This window comes from Tachysurus fulvidraco, chromosome 2 (assembly GCF_022655615.1).
Source record: "Tachysurus fulvidraco isolate hzauxx_2018 chromosome 2, HZAU_PFXX_2.0, whole genome shotgun sequence".
Lineage (NCBI taxonomy): Eukaryota > Metazoa > Chordata > Actinopteri > Siluriformes > Bagridae > Tachysurus > Tachysurus fulvidraco.
In genome coordinates, this window is record NC_062519.1 from 17,387,959 (window position 1) to 17,406,826 (window position 18,868).

At 43.9% G+C, this 18,868-nt stretch overlaps 1 long non-coding RNA gene across 1 annotated transcript in view; it reads left to right on the plus strand.

The window, feature by feature from the left end:
- The window catches only part of LOC113647173, a 28,067-nt gene extending 10,470 nt beyond the window's left edge, over positions 1-17,597 (plus strand). The window contains exon 3 of the long non-coding RNA XR_003441612.2: positions 14,345-17,597. This is a non-coding gene — a long non-coding RNA (uncharacterized LOC113647173). The remainder of the gene's footprint in view (positions 1-14,344) is intronic.
- Positions 17,598-18,868: the final 1,271 nt, after the last annotated feature.

Here is an 18,868-nt window from a genome sequence, read left to right on the forward strand (position 1 = left end):
GTAAATGTTGATATCAAACCCATTTCTGCTCCCTGAGAAGCTCTGAGTGTTTGTTCGTCTAAAAAAACAGCTCAGATTTTTCTTCAACGCTAAAATTCAGTGTAGGATTATCAACAGAGGGAAAAACACACGTCTAAAACACACTGAAACAACAACAGGGTCCTGACTCGCTTTAGATCAGACTCTCAGACGTCGGAATCGTGCGAACGAGCGCAGCACTAATCCGTTAGAGACGGGCGTGGAAGTGTCATCCGACACAAGTGTTTGTGCACATTTCAAAAGGAAAGTGTTTAAAAGGAAAAAGACAATTTCTACAATAGGTGTTTTTTTTCACCGTGTGCGATACGAGTTTACCGAGTCACGTGTCAGTTAATAAGGAGTCCAAGTTGTAGATAAGTACTGACGCCTGTCAGTAGAAAAGTGTCTCATCATTACTGTAGCTTTATTCGTATTAACTCACTTAGTAAAGGCTGTAAAAAAACAAACAGGACGCAAATAAATCCAACAATGTTTATTACGGATCTTCTTTATCAGTCTGCAGATGTTTGTGAATGTGTTCACGCTGCACAGTCCAGCTCTCAGACTATATTTACCCCTGCTGATGTCTGTTCACTTGCCCCTCAGTGGTCTGTTATCGTCTTCGTTCCCAGACCTGCTGATTGTCTGGTGGGCTGATGGATGAGCTGTCTGTGGTATCAGCTGGAACCAGAGGCTGCCTGCGGCTTCGGCCTCGTCTGCTGTCCTTATGACCGAGCCGATATAAGCCTCCGTCCCCATGGCTTAGTGGTTATCACGTTCGCCTCACGTCTCCAGGGTCGGGGGTTCGATTCCCACCTCTGCCTTGTGTGTGTGGAGTTTGCATGTTCTCCCCGTGCCTCGGGGGTTTCCTCCGGGTACTCCGGTTTCCTCCCCCGGTCCAAAGACATGCATGGTAGGTTGATTGGCATCTCTGGAAAATTGTCCGTAGTGTGTGAGTGTGTGAGTGAATGAGAGTGTGTGTGTGTGCCCTGTGATGGGTTGGCACTCCGTCCAGGGTGTATCCTGCTTCAATGCCAGATTACGCCTGAGATAGGCACAGGCTCCTCGTGACCCGAGAAGTTCGGATAAGCGGTAGAAAATGAATGAATGAATGAATGAATAAATGATCTCTGACCTGCAGTAATGAGACGAATCAGATCCCACGACTCTTCGAGTTAGACTCGGTCATGCCGCATAATATATCTATTAATTAGAATAACAGATTACAGTGAAGACGATTATTTTGAGAGGGTTAAATCCAGTGCTATGTTTTTTTTTTAAATATTTGGATGAATAGTTTCTTATTAAAATGAATCTCTCGTGTGATGATGAGGAGGAGGAGGTCTGGGGAAATATTCGCTGCTAAACTCTGACTAGTCGTAGGTTAATTATGACCCATTAGCTGTGGTGTTGTTCGTGACCGATGCGGACCGATCGCTCTGGCAATATTATTCCTCTACTCTTGTTGCTCTAAAAGCCTTTGAAGTGCGAGACGTGATGGATGTCGAGACGGACGTGTCTGTTTGTGCGAGTTTAAAGTGCACTAGGTTTGGCGTGGCGTCTACAGAGAGACGCTTCATCTTACAGGTGAACAAAGTATCAGCGCTGAGATTTAACATGACAAAGCAAACCATTTAAACAAAAGCTAAAAGCTTTAGCAGTTAGTCTTGTTTCCCATCATGCACCTCTGTGTCTCTCCGGCTGTCTGCTGGAAGAGCTGTTTTTTTTTTTGTTAGTTATACAAGATGAAAAATAATAGGGCACGTTACTGTTTATAGCTGAGAGCTGAGAAATGAAAATAATCATATTTCTTCTTGGCGTTCGTTCTGCTCACGAGAAGGTGTTTGGTCTGCACTCAGACTGCACTTCCTCCTGAGGTGATCACTCAAATGACCTGATTTCCAACGGAAGAATCCGAAGCAGGAAAAACACGTCGGACAAACACCACCCCCAACTCCCACCCAAACTCTTCCTGTAAAGAGGAAGAGGATAAAAGGACAAGAACGGACAGATCTTCATTAGGGCTCAAACAATCTTTGCAGAAGTTTGTCCAGCTGCTTGTGCACCTGATAATAAAGGAAATCTCCCATCTGATCGTATGTTTGTATGTTTTTTTATATGTTAAGTCTTTAATAACCCCCACATGCCCCCACATTTATCGTGCACAAACAGAGAAGACATCTATTTTTAATTCTTTCTTCACAGAGAGCTTCTTCATGATGAAACATTTGTTGGCTGTTTCTTTCTTTCTTTCTTTCTTTCTTTCTTTCTTTCTTTCTTTCTTTCTTTCTTTCTTTCTTTCTTTCTTTCTTTCTTTCTTTCTCAGCGGGTCAGTAAATCAATATGACTGTGGTAATAGTTTGCGATGGCGAGAGACTCTCCCTGCATGCTCTGCTTTTTTCGCCTTTCATCTGAAATCCTGCAGCGCTTTTAATCCCAGAGTCCCAAATTAATCTGTATCGAGCGAGCCGCTCTGGTTGTGGTGGAGGGCTGAGAGATGCGAGCTGGACTCGCCTCTGAGGGATTCGCTCTCCTCCGTGCACTTTCTCTGCTTATTCTCTCTGTCGCTCACTTTTCCTTCTTCCTGCTGGCTTTTAAATAATTCATTCTCTCTCTCTCTCTTTCTTCCTCTGTCTCTATCTGACCCTTCATCTCCTCACCTCTCACCTCTGCGGCCCCTCCTTCCTCCTCTGCGTTTGTGTGCGGGAGTGTCGAGGCCATGTGTCTCTCGTCGTTCGTCGTCCTGCGGTCGTGTTTTGGTACAGTAAGAGCTGTTGGGGCGTGTCTGGAACTGTTGTTCCTCTGCAGGTGAAAACGAAGAGCAGATGGGTTTCGGGGGGTGGGGGGGGACCTTAAGAGCGCTCACGTGCCGAACCCCATCTGAAAACTGGGAGCAGATGGGCACGGCTTGGCGCGGAGTCGGCTCGGTTACGCACGCTTTCAATGGGGCCTTTGTGGCGGTGCTGATCGTGATATTGTTGCTGTAATGATTAGGCCAAAGTCAACAGTGTGTCCCAAAATACTGCAGACAACAAGGCACGACTCTGTTGCTTATTAACGGCTATTATCTGACGTCGATATACGACGTCTGTTATCCTTGTTTGTTTGTTTTTTTGTACGTGTTTATTAACCTCTTTAGACCGTGACCGTGTAGCTGATGGAGCAGCTCGTCCTAATGAATTCACAGTTCACTCAGTAAGAGCTAATCTTATCCCAGGAGTCTGGGAGCTGGCATCTCTGCAGGGTTCTGTCATTATTCCTGAGGTTTATTTTTATTTTGCCAGTGCTACTAAACACACACACACATCTGCTCCACAAATGGAACTCCAACCATCCTGGTCTCCTAATGGCATATATTCCTTCATCTCTTTCTCTTTTATTGTAGCGCATTATGTGACATCATACTTGCTCAGAACACCAGGGCTTTATTCCTAACTCGATAGAAAGCTCTTACGGCTGTTAGCATTCCTCTAACTCCTGAAGCTTTCCTTCTTCTTCTTCTTCTTCTTCTTCTTCTTCTTCTTCTTCTTCTTCTTCTTCTTCTTCTTCTTCTTCTTCTTCTTCACTGTCATTAGTTTCCCTTTTAACCAAAACACAGCCAAAGCCTGACTCATCCAGCATTCAACTTGATCAGTGTACCCACAAAGACACATCATGTCCTCTTCCCAAACCCTGAGAAGATGAATGCTGTGGAGGAGTCTCTGACTTCATATGGCTCTTATAACTTTGCCCTTGTACTGCCTACATTGGGAATTCATTATCGAGAGAATGAAAATAAAGATCCAGATGTCAGCTACAAGTATAACAACACTTTGTGTCGACATCCACCGCAATCACAGGCTGTGTTTACTCTTCTAGTAATAATCGAGTCGTTACGTCACTCCTTAAGTTCCTTCGTCATTTCATGTTAGAAGTTGACGTATAAATAAAAAGCCGTATAATGTGATCGTCCTGGTTCTAGAGCCAGAGAATATCTGCAGAAACGTGTCGCTCTCACATGAACTTTCCTGTCCGTCCAGAAACCAGAACCGTATCACAGCTTGGAAGAACCTTCCTATGGACACATAGCACATAGTGTAAGGGGGTTTCTACACCTGGTCACTTCCTGTGTTTTCTGTGATCCGATAGCTATCCGACGGTAAAAAGACCAGGTCTAAATGCCCTCCTGACGTTTTGGAGTCGGATATAAATCCAATCGCTCAAACCCCTTCAGGAGGTGGTCTGGGACGCGTTTCAGATGAAACTGTTCAGGTGTAAATGAATGTGGTTGTTCAAGCCACATATGTCAGCGCTATACTCCTCCCAAACGGAATGTACGTCACTCACAGGTGACTCGCGAGTCGTGCATCGCGCAAGAAACAAACATGTTTTCCCACCAGCGCTGCTCTGATCTTTCACTCAGGTGTCTCGTCGGGTCTTAAAACGCACTGCTGCCGCCAGCGAAAATGCAGCAAACAGTAAATGCTGTTTTTTGTAGCAACCGCAGACACCAAAGTGTGTTCCATTTCCATTTCCGTGAGGTAAAATATATTAGCATTTTGGGCGGGAGTAGAAAGATCGGATCGATATCCAATTCACCGAGACGCGTTTATGTGGCCTGATGTAAATGGAACAGTTTTAACAAATCAGATAGCTATCGGATCAGAGACAACACACGAAGTGACCGGGTGTAAAAAGGTGTGTAGTACGTCATTTAGGACACAGCTTTTGTTGCAACATCAAAAGAAGGTCTGCATTTTGAGATGGAGATGTGAAGGAAAAATGTAGATTGGTTAAATCTCATGATAAACTTCCACCATCGAACATGTCTGTGAAAGTCAACTTCTGAAAGGTTAAGGTTCGCTCGTGTTGGTCCGTCAGTGGAGCTCAGGTTCTCACTTCCCTGTGCCAGTGTGTCTATCTCTCTCTCTCGTCTCTCAGCTCTGTCCCGGCTCGCTCTGTCCTTCCTGAACAGAGTGATAATAGCACCTTCTGAATGTGAGACTGTGGGGGAACGGTTCGGAGCTACAGAGCGCTAAAATAACAGTGTAGGGTTTTAAAGGAAAACAGAAAACCCCCTCTGTCCTCTGAAGCGATCAAGGTCTCGTGGTTTGGGGTGATGTCTCTCTGAAGTGCCCCTGTCCTGCTCTGACTAATAAATCTGCCCTGTTTTTATGAGCGACGCCTCGGTGCAGAGAAATCACTGAAACGATAATGTTAGAGCTTCGAGTCCCATAAAGCTGTCCGCATGCCGCTGGGTCTATGAACGCATCACCACCTTCATCGCCATCATCATCATCATCATCATCGTTGAAACAGAATCCAGGATTCAGCAGCACAGTGGTGTAAATGATCTGATGTATGATTTTCTGATGTTCAGGATTTGTTTTCTATAATAATTGCTCTGCTTTTTTCTCCTAAACAACGGAGAGAAGGTTCGATGTCAGTCCTGGTTTCTGCTTCCTTTTGTAACACTTTTTTTTCTTCTCTTCATTCTTCTCCGCTTTTAACATCCGTATCTTATTACAAGTAAGTCTTGAAGTCTTGCAGCACTCGATGCGTGCCAAGCTGAGTCATACTCGCCGTCCAGGATTACAGGAAACCTTAATAAACAACATAATCCAGATAAAGAAGGAAATCTAATCTCTGATGATAAATCACCGTCAGAGTTCCTGGCTGTCGAGTGCTAAAATATCGGGTTAAATCTGAGTGTTAGGAAATAATCTGTCGTCTTCTTCTTCTTTCACACGTTATCACTGTGGAATGAAAATACCTTTGTGCTTTTGATAACCTTTTGCTTTCTGGTGAATCATCCTTTGCTGTCGGGATCGATCGATCGGATTCACGCAGCCGTGTTGCTTCGTTAGCCGCTTTTTCGTTCGTACTCTGGATATAATTCGGTGCTGATGTTTACGCTGGACCAGACACCAGAGCTCTGTGGAATTCTGGATTCTGATTGGTCAGAAGTTTTCAGTACGGCAGCTATCACGGTAGCGCAGCTGTCGATCACAGGCTACGTTGCTATAGTAACAAGGGCTTGTACAGTATGGCAGATGTGTTAGATGAACGGATTCCAGAATTGTGTGAGGAGATGTTTACTAAAGATGTGTGGAAAGAGTCTCCGATGTCAGTGCTCTGTAACGGTGAGAGATGTAGCTGAAGATGTAGCTTGAATCTTCAGGACAGCGAAGTTCACACCTGGAAATCTGATAAGCTGCGTTTTTATTCTTATTGGCTTCAAGGCGTGAGCATCACAGAGCGTCTGCAGCATCCGGGAACAGAGAGGATCAAAGATCTGAGTTCTCTTCTCGGGTTGAGAAGGAGTGTGTGTGTGTGTGTGTGTGTGTGTGTGTCGGCAGGGCTAGACCTCGTACATACGCAGACTCGATGAGACACTTTCATCCTGGACGATGAGCGGCGACTGACATCAGTGTGTCGTTGCAGGCTTTTCATCTCCATCGTGATCAGATAACCTTTGAGTCTAATGTTTCAGGAGTCAGACAGTGACACAGACACTAAAGTACACATGAAGGATGCTGGGATATTTATCGCACTTTTGAAACAAGGTGTAGCCGCCATAGAGTCACGAGATCGAGAGTCAGTGGGAGTCATATTCATCAATTAAATTATTACATTATTCATTCATTTGATTGAAGAGTTGACTCTTTGAAGAGTCAAATCAGTAGCTGCTGATTCATCTTCTATAAGTGTGGTGAGTCAGGCGTCTTAACACTGCCTCGTGTACACTATATACTGACTCACTACCTCGAGTGCTGATCGAGACGCAGCCTGTACGGGTTGAAATAGATTTATAAGGTGCGATATAAAGTCTCCCTCTGGGTTGTGATGAGGCGAGTCGACTCCACGCAGCTCTGTCACACAAATCAAAGTAACACATCGTGTTAAAACAAACCTTAATGCTCAAAAGGCTTGTAGCACTGTTTATAATGCATTATAAAGTTTACACATATACTAGCTTGTTATGCACTTATAACTATTAATGCACTTTTATCAGTAATCGATGTGATACGAAGGTGTTCCTAGTTTATTATAGACCTGACCTTCTTAGAAAGTGTGAGAGAAGTCATCTCACGTTCTGCCTGAGTAGATCTGAAAGAAATGGGAGTTTGAGCATCAGAGAGATGGTGAGGGGGAAAAAACCCTCGGAGTCGAGGCTTCTATAATGACGAAATGTTAGTTAATTGGCGTGTTCTGTGTTTATTATTTATTGAAGTCCAGTCTAGAGCGTAAAAGGTCCTATCTGAATCATCTGGACTGGTGTTTTGATCTGATGATCTCCGTGGTGATATTTTTTCACGACTAAATGAAATGAATCAGTTTTCATACGCCGCTCTAAGATCTCAAAACTTGGCTGATCTTCTAAGGACTGTGTGTGTGTGTGTGTGTGTGTGTGTGTGTGTGTGTGTGTGTGTAAAACCCCTGATGCCCGTGGTCTCACTGAGGCCCCATTATGAACACATGTCTGTCTGCAGGTCCTCGGTGTTGAAGCCTGGCCGTTGGCCTGGTCAGTGCCAAGGTGACCTGTCACCACACGTCCTCATGCTCCGCGCTCCACAAGGCCTAATGTGGCTCCAGGGAGCAGTAAATGTGTTAGCGGCTCTCTGCTGGAGCCCGGCATCTCCACCTGTTCTCTCTTTTCGCTGGTGAGAAGCACCGAGGCGACACCTCGCCCTTAAATACCGAGACAGGCCTCTGACGCGGGTCCAAATTCATTACCACCCGGAAATAAACGTCCTCTCAGACTCACGTTTATAAGCCAGACAAACAGAACAGTTTACTGACAAGTATTTTTGTGTCGAATTGAATTTTCCATGACCGATTTCTTTGTTTTGTATGTCGTTTACGCAACTAATAGTTTATCGCAGCCGTCAGTTAGCCGAGTCTGAAGAGAAACGAGTCTGGTCTATAAATAAGCGTTTTAGGCTAAGGGACGTGTTTGTCAGAGAGCATGCTCAGTGAGGGAACACTGTACAGTAGAGGATTTCCTCCCTCTGATTAGATATTAGGTTTATTTATAACGCCTCTGATTGAGACGTGCGCTGTTTATCTCAGTCTCAGGGGACGTTTATTCGAATTTGTCTGTACTGCTGGATAATAAATGAAAGTGTAACTGTGCATGAACTTCACATCTCGATCCAACCTGTCGACCAATCATCATCCAGCACGGAAACAAGACTGTGGCTAATCAGCATCGGTGTTCTCTGTGAGCTGTGACAGAATGTGGATGATGAGCATTTCGCTGCTGATTAGATATTTAATCGGATAAACAGAGTATGTCATTGAGTTCCCTTTCTCACCTCATTATTATATCTGTTATGTTCCTATAATGTGCTTTTTAGGACTTGTATATATCATTGGTATCTTCTTCCTCACCACCCGAATAGCTTGTTAATATTATACAATTGTTGCTATGGTTACGTCTCTGCTTATTCCCTCTATTCTCATATTATCAAAAGGTTTCCTGATATGAATTCTCCAGAAAATGTTACTTGTGTCTGTTCCCATTATTACATCGTGGCAGGTTTGCATGGACGAAGGCCCCCGATCGTTATGTTTAACACGTATCAGCCAATCAGAAAAGAGTATTTCTGAAGTTAGTAAGTAGGAAGTGCATGGAGATTTTGAAGGTTATAAGAAGACTGTGGTGGAGCTGGTGCACTAGTTGGCGCTCTGGATCGGTGCTATTCTGGGCGCCGTCCTGCTGTTGCGATGGACGTCACTTCGGCTGCAGCTGTTGAAGGTGGATTCCAGCATGCACCGTTCGGGCGAGCGGTCTCTTGCTTATAGCAGCTTACCTCATACTGAGTTTGGGTTAAACAAATATCACTGCTGTTTGTGCAAATGGAGAGTGAGAGAGCGAGAGATAGAGCTAAATGTAGGCTTTGGAATGGGTGGCAGAAAAAGTTTTTATTTGAGACCGAGTAAGTGAGCATGTGGATCAGATCTAGTGTGGATCAGATCTTTCACATTTTATTACTTCATCGCCTAAAGACCAGGGGGCTCGAGTCATCATTACTGTATACTTCACTGCAGACTCTACCCTTTATTTTTTTTGTCTCTGGGGAGACCCATGTTATTACATCATAAAATGTAAGAACTAATCAGCTTCCAGTATGCAAATGAAGCCCATGCTACACCAGTTACCCAGGGGAAGGTGATGAGCTTCAATATTACAATTACAGTATTACAATACAGTTTACAATTACACAGCCATTGAATCTGGACTTGGAACGTTTCAGCCCTATAATCTAATTGGCTGAGCCAACCGCCCACATATATACTGTGTGTATATATATATATATATATTATGTATATATATATATTATATCTTACTATATATAAAATCATTTATATATATGTTATGTGGTGGAAGAATTATTTTGGATGTTTTTTTTTACTAATAAATAGCTATCTATATATAACACATTTTTGTGAAATAGCTAAGGCATGTTCTTCTTATACTCTCTCACTCTCTCTGTCTCTCACACACACACACACATTGAGCTTAGTTTAACAAGAATTGACTTGTACACAAATTCACAGAGTTGGTTCTCATTTTATACATAAATATGAATCTCTCTCTCTCTCTCTCTCTCTCTCTCTCTCTCTCTTTCATCATACTGTGAAATGTCAGAGTAACTGAACACAACATCCCATAAATACCTCTAACTGTCTAGAAAGTATTTGGCTGTCAGCTTTAATTTGCCTTTAAACTGTTGTTAAACCCTCTCCTGAACACTCCGTCTTCCTCCTCGCTCCAGAGACTATTAGTGTCAGCGTGGTTGCCACATGATGAATAACTCCCCGTTCTCTCTGCCCAATTTACGAGCACGGGAGATGACGTTCCCGCTCTGAACTCCCACAGTGTCTTGGCTCTGCTGAGACACATCATGAATAACAGGAACTTAACCAAACAGCGAGTTTTAAACTTTCTGAATTAGGCAGATGGGTTATTCCCGGTAAGGACAATGATGAGAGATGTTCTGAGCCTGGCTGGAGTTAACAGTTTCTACTGACTTCTGTGCTGTTTGGAATACACTTTATGTGCACTTCACAGGGGTGGATGCATTTGGCTCATAAAGCACTGACACGATGGAGGCTTTTCATCACGTGGTTCATCCAAGGATGCAGTTGTCACTGAGATGTGAGAGTAATACGAACACTTTTTGATCCTTTTTCTGTTAAAGTTAGCTACAGGAAAAGGACTGCATAATATATTCTGATCTCTGATCGGCTGCTGAGACGCCATGACTTTAGAGCCGGGCAATATTTAATGACTTGTTGTTCTTGATGTCGCAATGCAGCCGAGAAACATGATGTAATGAAAAATAAACAGAGTTTAGAGTGAATGAAAGCAATGTGGGTGGATTTTGTCAGATTTCATCAAGATGATGTCATGCAAGCATAGACGAGTGATAACTCTGCACCGAACCCTGACCGTAATCGTCATCTTCGACGATTTTTATTTATTTATTAATTTTTTATTATAACAAATGATATGACTTTAATAACTGAGAACTCTAATCGTTATCAGATCGATCTCGTATCAGAGGAATAAAACACTTTGAGATGTTCTCGTAGAGGAAAATATCCAACTTCAAGGATATTTTTCCTGAGAGTTCCCTTTGATACTTAACACGCCAGAAACAGCACCTTAGCTTCCCTTATCTTTGTGTCTTTTTCGGTATGCTCCGATCACATAAACGGCACTTTCAGACGTGTGCCCTCCTGACCTGGTGCCCGGTAAATCAGCATCAGGGTCAAAGGTTACAGTGCTGGCACTGTGTATCTGGCTGCGGCTGAGCGAGTCGCTCTGTCAGACAGGGAAGTTATGGTGGCGTCGGCGGCGTGGGACGAGGAGGACGAGGAGCAGGAAGTGATCCATGATGTGAGAAGGAGGTTTGGACATCACTTACCCTCTTCTTGTGGAGTTCTCCGTGGGGTGGTGGTGTAACCGGAGCTGGCGAGTGTGTGAGTAAGTGCACCCGAGGGGGCCGATGTGGCGTAACAGCAGTAATAGCACAGCTAAGTGTTGCAGTTGCTTTGGGAAAGAGAAGCTGGAATGCTGGAGAGCGGTGAGAGATGGAACACTCGCTCTGACACACTGTCCACTAAAACATTTTCCTCTCACAAGAGAATAGAAATGCTTACTAACACAATTTTACATCTTGGATTCACACTTTAAAATAAATCCCACAATTCAGTTTGTATCTAAATTTCCAGAGATTACATAGGACTAGCATTCACACAGCATTCACACAACATTTACACAACATTCATAAAACATTTCACAGCATTCACACAGCATTCACACAACATTTACACAACATTCAAACAGCACTTACACAACATTTATAAAACACTTACACAACATTCACACAGAATTCACACAGCATTTGTACTTACCTCTCTCTCTCTCTCTCTCTCTCTCTCTCTCTCTCTCTCTCTCTCTCTCTCTCTCTCTCTCTCTCTCTCTGTCTGTCTCGTTGTCAATTTTCCCAGCATCTAACTCCTTCTACAGCTGAAACACCTCATACTTCTTGGTGATTGTGTAAGAGCACTTTCTGAGCTACACTATGATTTAATGGTCTTCCTGAAAATCTGGCCAGTGTGAAGGTTCTGCTAAAAGTTTATTCTTACTCAAGTACAGGTCACCAGTCAAAATTACCACAGAGGACTAAAGTGATCTAGATTAAAAAGGAGCACACAAAATTACTCTGAAATGACCACAGAATGTATCAGCTATCTAACTAAAATAACCACATAATGTAATAGCTAGTTAATTAAAATTACCACAGAATGTTACAGCTAGCTAGTTGAAAATTACCACAGGATGTTAGTTAGTTAGCTAAAATTACCACAAATGTTAACAGCTAGTTAGCTAAAATTACCTCAGGACATTATAGCTAGTTAGCTAAAAATAACCACAGAATGTTACAGCTAGTTGGCTAAAATTACCACAAAATGTTACAGCTACTTAGCTAAAATTACCACAGAATGTTATAGCTAACTAGCTAAAATATAAGGTTATAGTTTAAATATTTAAAATTACAGCCTTAAATGATGGCAGAAAGTTATCACTAGCTATTACTTCTTTTTATTATCTTATTTTCCATTTACTTTCCATTCAGATATTAACACCCAGGTTCTGCTGCTGTGGCAGTTTTGATAATCACCAGCTAGCTAAAATGATCACAGAAGGCTATTGATAACTAAATAAATTTAGCACAGAAAGATGCTAGCATGGTGTCCTTGAGCTTGTGGACTGCTATGTCAGGATCTAATCAGGAACACTTTATCTGCTAGCTTTGCGTAGAATGTGGCACTGACTCCCAGGTTTCTGCTCCAGATGCTTCACTTCCTGTCTGTGTGAAATACCTGTGGGAAGCTGAGGTCATATTAGCTGGAACACGACTCAGTGACTCGGGTAATATTAACGTGCAGGATTGTGACAGGCCATGATGGTCCTCCAACTTTCCACCTATAATGCTCTATAAACAGGAAGTGAGGTGTTATGATGCACTGCTGAGCATTTCGAGTGTGTCTTAGATCACACCGCAACAGGGTGAATAACTCGGCTGAGGCTCTTTGAAGTAAGATAACACAAATGGAACTCGGTGTGTGTGTGTGTGTGTGTGTGTGTGTGTGTGTGTGTGTGTGTGTATATGTGTGTGTGTGTGTGTGTATATGTGTGTGTGTGTGTGTGTGTGTGTGTGTGTGTGTGTGTGTGTGTGTGACATGTAGGTGTTTTCCATTCAGTGTGTATGTCAGATACTGTAATTATTTAGGTTATACACAGGATATTAGCTGTAAAGCTGGAGTGTGTGTGTGTGTGTGTGTGTGTGTGTGTGTGTGTGTGTGTGTGTGTGTGTTGCTTGTTTATGGGTTTTAAGTTCAAGTGTTGTGTATGCAGCTGTTAGATCATAACTCAAGCACAGTAACCTGATTAATGACATTCTGACTGCGACACTTTCTCTCTCTCTCTCTCTCTCTCTCTCTCTCTCTCTCTCTCTCTCTCTCTCTCTCATAGATTTTCAGTCAAGCATATAATCTATTACGGTAATTTACAATTAAGTGCATCAAAATAAAACTATGATTTGCAGCTTTATGATCCAGAATTCAGCAGCTCTATGGCTGATATATATTTACACCCCCCCACACACACACACATGCAACATACATACAGTATATATGAAATGTATATGTTGTATTTTTTAATTTCATGACGACATGCACAACTTGCCAACATCTCCACCCTACAGGATCACAGGATCAGGTAGCAACACAATCCTATGTGTTTTGATGAATGAACTTCCTAACAGTTACGACTGGTTAAATTTGAGGTCAGCGCCAGGATTAGCGACACTTCCCCTGGCGCCCTCCAGGGAAATCAGCCTCATTTATAAGAACTGCAAATTCTACATCAGATTAAATTGCTAGATCCACAAGCTCACAGTTCTAGATGGTAGTTAAACACTAAACCATGACACGCCTGGTCAGTAGGCGATTTGTAGCCTGACTCGCCGATCGCAGCAGATTTTAAACCTGTTCCAAAATCCGCTCCTATGTTATTTGTGACCTTCTGAGAACACGGCCGCTGGAAGGAGACGGCCGTTCGTCAGGGTAATGATGGATCTGCCGTTACGCTGAGAGATCACCGTGACTTCATGTACTTGTTATAAAGAGTATTTATTTAGATTAAGAAATTGATTGATGGGAAAATGTAAGCATTTCAACAGGCCATGAAGCTAGCCATGAACTGTTCTGCTTTCTGTAACCAAGCGCAATTTCTCTCCATCATAGCGATGAAGTTTCACCGGCCTGTGTGTAAAAGCGCCATTTTGTTTGTCCCCTGTTAGCCATAATTAGCGTGGCTAGCTTTGCACTGTGCAGAGCTCTGTTTTCCAGAGGGGTCTTTTTTCCTGCAGGAAAGCTGCAGTTTTGTACTATTAAGAGCAAAACGCAGAACAGCAGGAGGATCAGGTTTCTACCGTTCCGAGCAACGCGTGCCAAGAATGACTGGGTTGAGCTTGTAAAAAAAAACACACATGCATGCTGGGCGCCGAGCTAAACTGGTCGCCTCTTTACCTTTTCCTCGTTCATTTCTCAAGATGTTCTGGACACTGCGATCTGTGAAACTACATACCTGCTTGAAGTCTGGCACTTTCATCGTGTTCGGTTCCTCATACATAGTAAACAGGTGCCAAAATATTATCACACAGGGTAACAACCCCCCCCACACACACACACACACACACACAAAGACTGAGTTGTATCTAAATGTCATGAGATTAAATCTCAATCTGTCCTGTGTATTTCTTTTCAGCATGAAGTCCTGATCCAGCACCAGGAACCTTCCTGCTTTCAGAAAGAGAAAGGGATGGAAAAAAGAAGATAAAGAAAGAAAGAGAGTTTGGCTTGATGACCTGGTGTGGTGTGGTCGACTGAACCGGCTTCTCGTACAAAAGCCCAGTGACAAACCCGCAAGCTCTGGTAATGTGAGGCCATTATCAGGGTCCTGGATGCTCGGACCCAACCACAAGCCATCCATCCATCAGTTCTCATGCAGAACATTCACTGATTCGTTACGCTGATCACCCTCACAGCTGAATCGGGGGCGTGTCCTAAGCTGTGGATTGGCGGCGCTCAGCTGTGAACCCTCGACCCTCTAATCAATACCTCAGACCCTGAACCACGGAGTTACCACCAGCCTTCACTTCCACCACCGTCAGAACCCAAATATTATGGAATCAAAAATGGAAGTTCCCGAACACAGAGTGAAACTGGGGCAGATCACAGTTTCTGTTTAACATCAAAACCCAAATAAATCCATAACCGTAACCAATGAGCCACATCCGGCCTGCGTTCTCACCCACACCGATCATTATGTAATCAGACGTGGAAGTTCCCTAGTTCAGGGTGGAACTGGGGGCAGATGGGGTTCTATGTACAGTGTAGAAGTCCTGCCTAAAGACTTTACATGCCTTTACACTCTTTAAGACATTCCTCTGGGTAGCGAAGGGTTCTTTACTTCACATGGGGTTGTAAATAAGCATGACCTGCCAGGTGGAACCCCATCAGAAAGCTCAGAATCTCTTTCACCCTCTCTTTCTGTGAGTGTGTGTTTGTGTGTGTGTGTGTGTGAGAGAGAGAGAGAGAGAGAGAGAGAGAGAGAGAGAGAGACAGATGGTGAGCCGTGTACAGTTTCTGGAAAACCTCAGCGTTTTGCAGCGTTGTGTTCTGAAAAGGCTGTAAATGTGTCAGCACGTCAGCCTGAAGAACAGTCCAGAGCATGACGACTGAATTTCTTTTTTTATTTTTTTTTAATTCACATATGTGGCACATGGCCATCATCGGCGATCCTACAGTCTGATCTAACGGCATGATTGATTGGGGCTGCGTGAGTCTCTGAACTTTACACATGTTGTAATCATGTGTGTTGGTCTTTATTCTCCCCACGTGACGCCGTACACACTGAAACGCTCAGAGCTCTCCTAATAATCCTGTCCTTGAAGCAGCTGTAAACGTGTTTGATCAGAGCTTTGGCTTCTCCACAAGGAACTCTAGGACCGAATCAATAGGCAAATGACTCTTATTTTCTCACTGCATACTGTACTTGATGGTATGCGAGTGTGTAAAATGCAGACATCAAGGTCACTATGCTTAAATGCTTTATGCATGTCTGTCTCGCCTTTGATCGTTCTATTAGCTCAGATAAAGGAGTGAGGAGCGAAACTCGGACGTGACTAAAACGATTCTTTGAATCGAATGACAATCAAAGACACGGCTGAAATGATTCGCTGATTCATGCTTTCATCCTCTGAATGAGACGGGAGTGAATCTTTAATGTTTGAAATGGTTCACTGATTCAAATACCTAGCCACTGAATGAGAATGGAGTGAATCTTTAATGTTTTGAAATGATTCACTGATTCAAACACCTAACCACTGAATGAGAATGGAGTGAATGTTTGTCTTGATTGAAACGATTCACTGATTCAAACACTGATCCATTGATCACTTTTGGTACACATGCAGTTGCAGGTATGACAGAAGTTTAAAAAAAAACACAAGCGGATCAATATCGTACAGAATCCTGAGTCAATTCTAGCAGGATACAGTTTGTGCATCCACCCTCTCACACACTGACCCAGACTCACTCGTTACTCTGTGCCATGAGCGCTTCATCAAGCCTTCGCATGCCAGTTCCTATAAACACCCTGTGCTGTGGGTTAAAAACCCAGCGCTTTCGATCCTGTGGTCAGGAAACCGAGTGATTCAGCAAGTGGAGGAAGCATGAAGAGCTGGGAGGAAGAGTGTGGAGGTCAGAAGGTTACTGTTAGTGGTTTAATTAGTGGTTTACTTGATGGACATGTTACACTACTGAGGAATGGAGAAGAGAAGGAGCAGAAGGATTATATAGTTGGGTGTGGCCTCTAGCTTTCAGTCTCTCCCTCGCTCTCTCTCTCTCTCTCTCTCTTATCTCCATGACCTGTCGAGTCTTTCTATGTTCTCCTCTTTCACTCTCAGTCTTGATACCTTTCTCTGGAAAAAAAAAAGAGCAATCAGGAATTTCGTCAAAGATGACAGAGAAAAAACGATGGATTGCTGGAAGTGTGTGTGTGTGTGTGTGTGTGTGTGTGTGTGTGTGTGTTTGTGTGAATGTCTCTCTCTCTCTCTCTCTCTAGTGAAGGTTGTGTGCTTATCTTTCAGGTCAAATGTTTCACTTCATCAGACCCACCTGTGCATCTATCACCTGCCAGATACACACACACACACATACACACATGCGCGCACACACACACACACACACACACACACACACACACACACACACACACACACACACACACACACAGAGCAGAAAGCTTCTCTGTCTTCCACCAACAAACACTCTCTTTCACCTGCAGCATGCCATCGAATCTCTCACATTCCCCATGCAGCCTGAGAGAAGGACCAGGTGAAAAATGGCAGGGGGGAAGAGAGTGAGAGAGAGAGAGAGAGAGAGAGAGAGAGAGAGAGAGAGAGAGCGACAGGTAAAGAGAGACGCATCTGGTGTTTGTCACTGTGTGAGTCTAAGTGACATGTGACATTTAAAAGAGACCAAACTGGAGACACATGCCTTACACCGGTGACAAATCTGCTGCATACACACACACAACAGTGACAGTCTCAAGACCACTCTGACTAGTTAAAACACACACACACACTTTTCTGTGTACACATTCGGAGCTATAAAAAAATGGGGCCACTAAAACAGAAAGTGGCTCAGCACAGTGATGCGTTACTCACATTCTGGGTGTTGAATGTGAATGATTCCGAATCACAACAGACGCATTTCCTCATGCTGTACAGCACACACACACACACACAACCTCAGACACTCAGACCCTCACCACATCACCTCCTCACCACCTCATCATCTTACCTCCTCACCACATCACCTCCTCACCACCTTTGGGAAGTCATGGCCTAATGGTTAGAGAGTCTGACTCCTAACCCTAAGGTTGTGAGTTCGAGTCTTGGGCTGGCCACAACTGAGGTGCCCTTGAGCAAGGCACCGAACCCCCCCCCCAACTGCTCTCCGGGCACCACAGCATAAATGGCTGCCCACTGCTCCGGGTGTGTGTACACGGTGTGTGTGTGTGTTCACTGCTGTGTGTGTGCACTTTGGATGGGTTAAATGCAGAGAATGAATTCTGAGTACGGGTCACCATACTTAGCTGTATATCATGTCACTTCACTTTCACCATCTCACCTCCTCACCACCTCAATATCTCCCCTCACTATCTCACCATCTCACCTCCTCACCATCTCACTATCTCACCTCCTCACCTATTCACCATCTCACCTCCTCACCATCTCACTATCTCACCTCCTCACTATCTCACCTCCTCACCATCTCACCACCTCACCTATTCACCACCTCACCTCCCCACCAGTTCACAGCAGCACATTCATGGTTGTTATGTGATGTGAAAGGTGATGTGGTTTAAGTCAGAGTTGGGTTTTGTAAGTTATTTTGGTTAATCGAACAAACTCACTATGTCTTTGAAAGCACTTCCTGATATCTGATCACACATTGAGTCACATCCTGCCACACGGCTAAACGCTCGCTCACTACGGGGAAACTTGTCCAAGTGTATTACACACGTCCCTTCGATGTGTTTCGACAGTGCGATCGGTCACACCGTCGCTCAGCGGTGCAGCCGAGTACAAATCACGACTCGACTCGACTCGGCTTTCTCTCATGTTTATTGTATTCTAGCTTAAACGTTTATTGTATCTCCCCCAGCTTGTTTGAGTCTGGGCATAGTGAGGGGCTGTTCTGGCTCTCATTACGTCTGCACTATGGATGCGGTTCACTTCCAGACGACCCAGAGCTCCATAAACACACAGGGACTGTAGATTCATTTAGGACGCAGTAACTCAATTCTGCCTGAGGAGGAGGAGGAGGAGGAGGAGGAGGAGGAGGAGGATTACTCTTGAGCTGAGGCTTTTATAGATTCGAGGGGCCAGTTATGTTCGATGTTGCTAGCTATGACAGCGTTTATGGCTAAAGACTTCTGGGGGAAAAAGCGAGCACTAGTGCTGTCGTTCTTTGTCCTGTTACAGACCGGAGGTTGATTATTTTCCAGTAACACAAATTTCCCTATGTTCCAATTCTTTGCTTAATAAAGAGTGACCTCAGTGTAAACTCCTCCGTTCTGAAGACTTGCCTGATTATTATGAAGTGTGGACTTCATCGTGTTTTTAATCTGTTCATGTGGAGCTTCTTCTGTACGAGCCCCTGTGAATGAGCTGTTGCTATGGAAACGGTAACGAATTAGAACAAAGCCATTAGTAGAAAC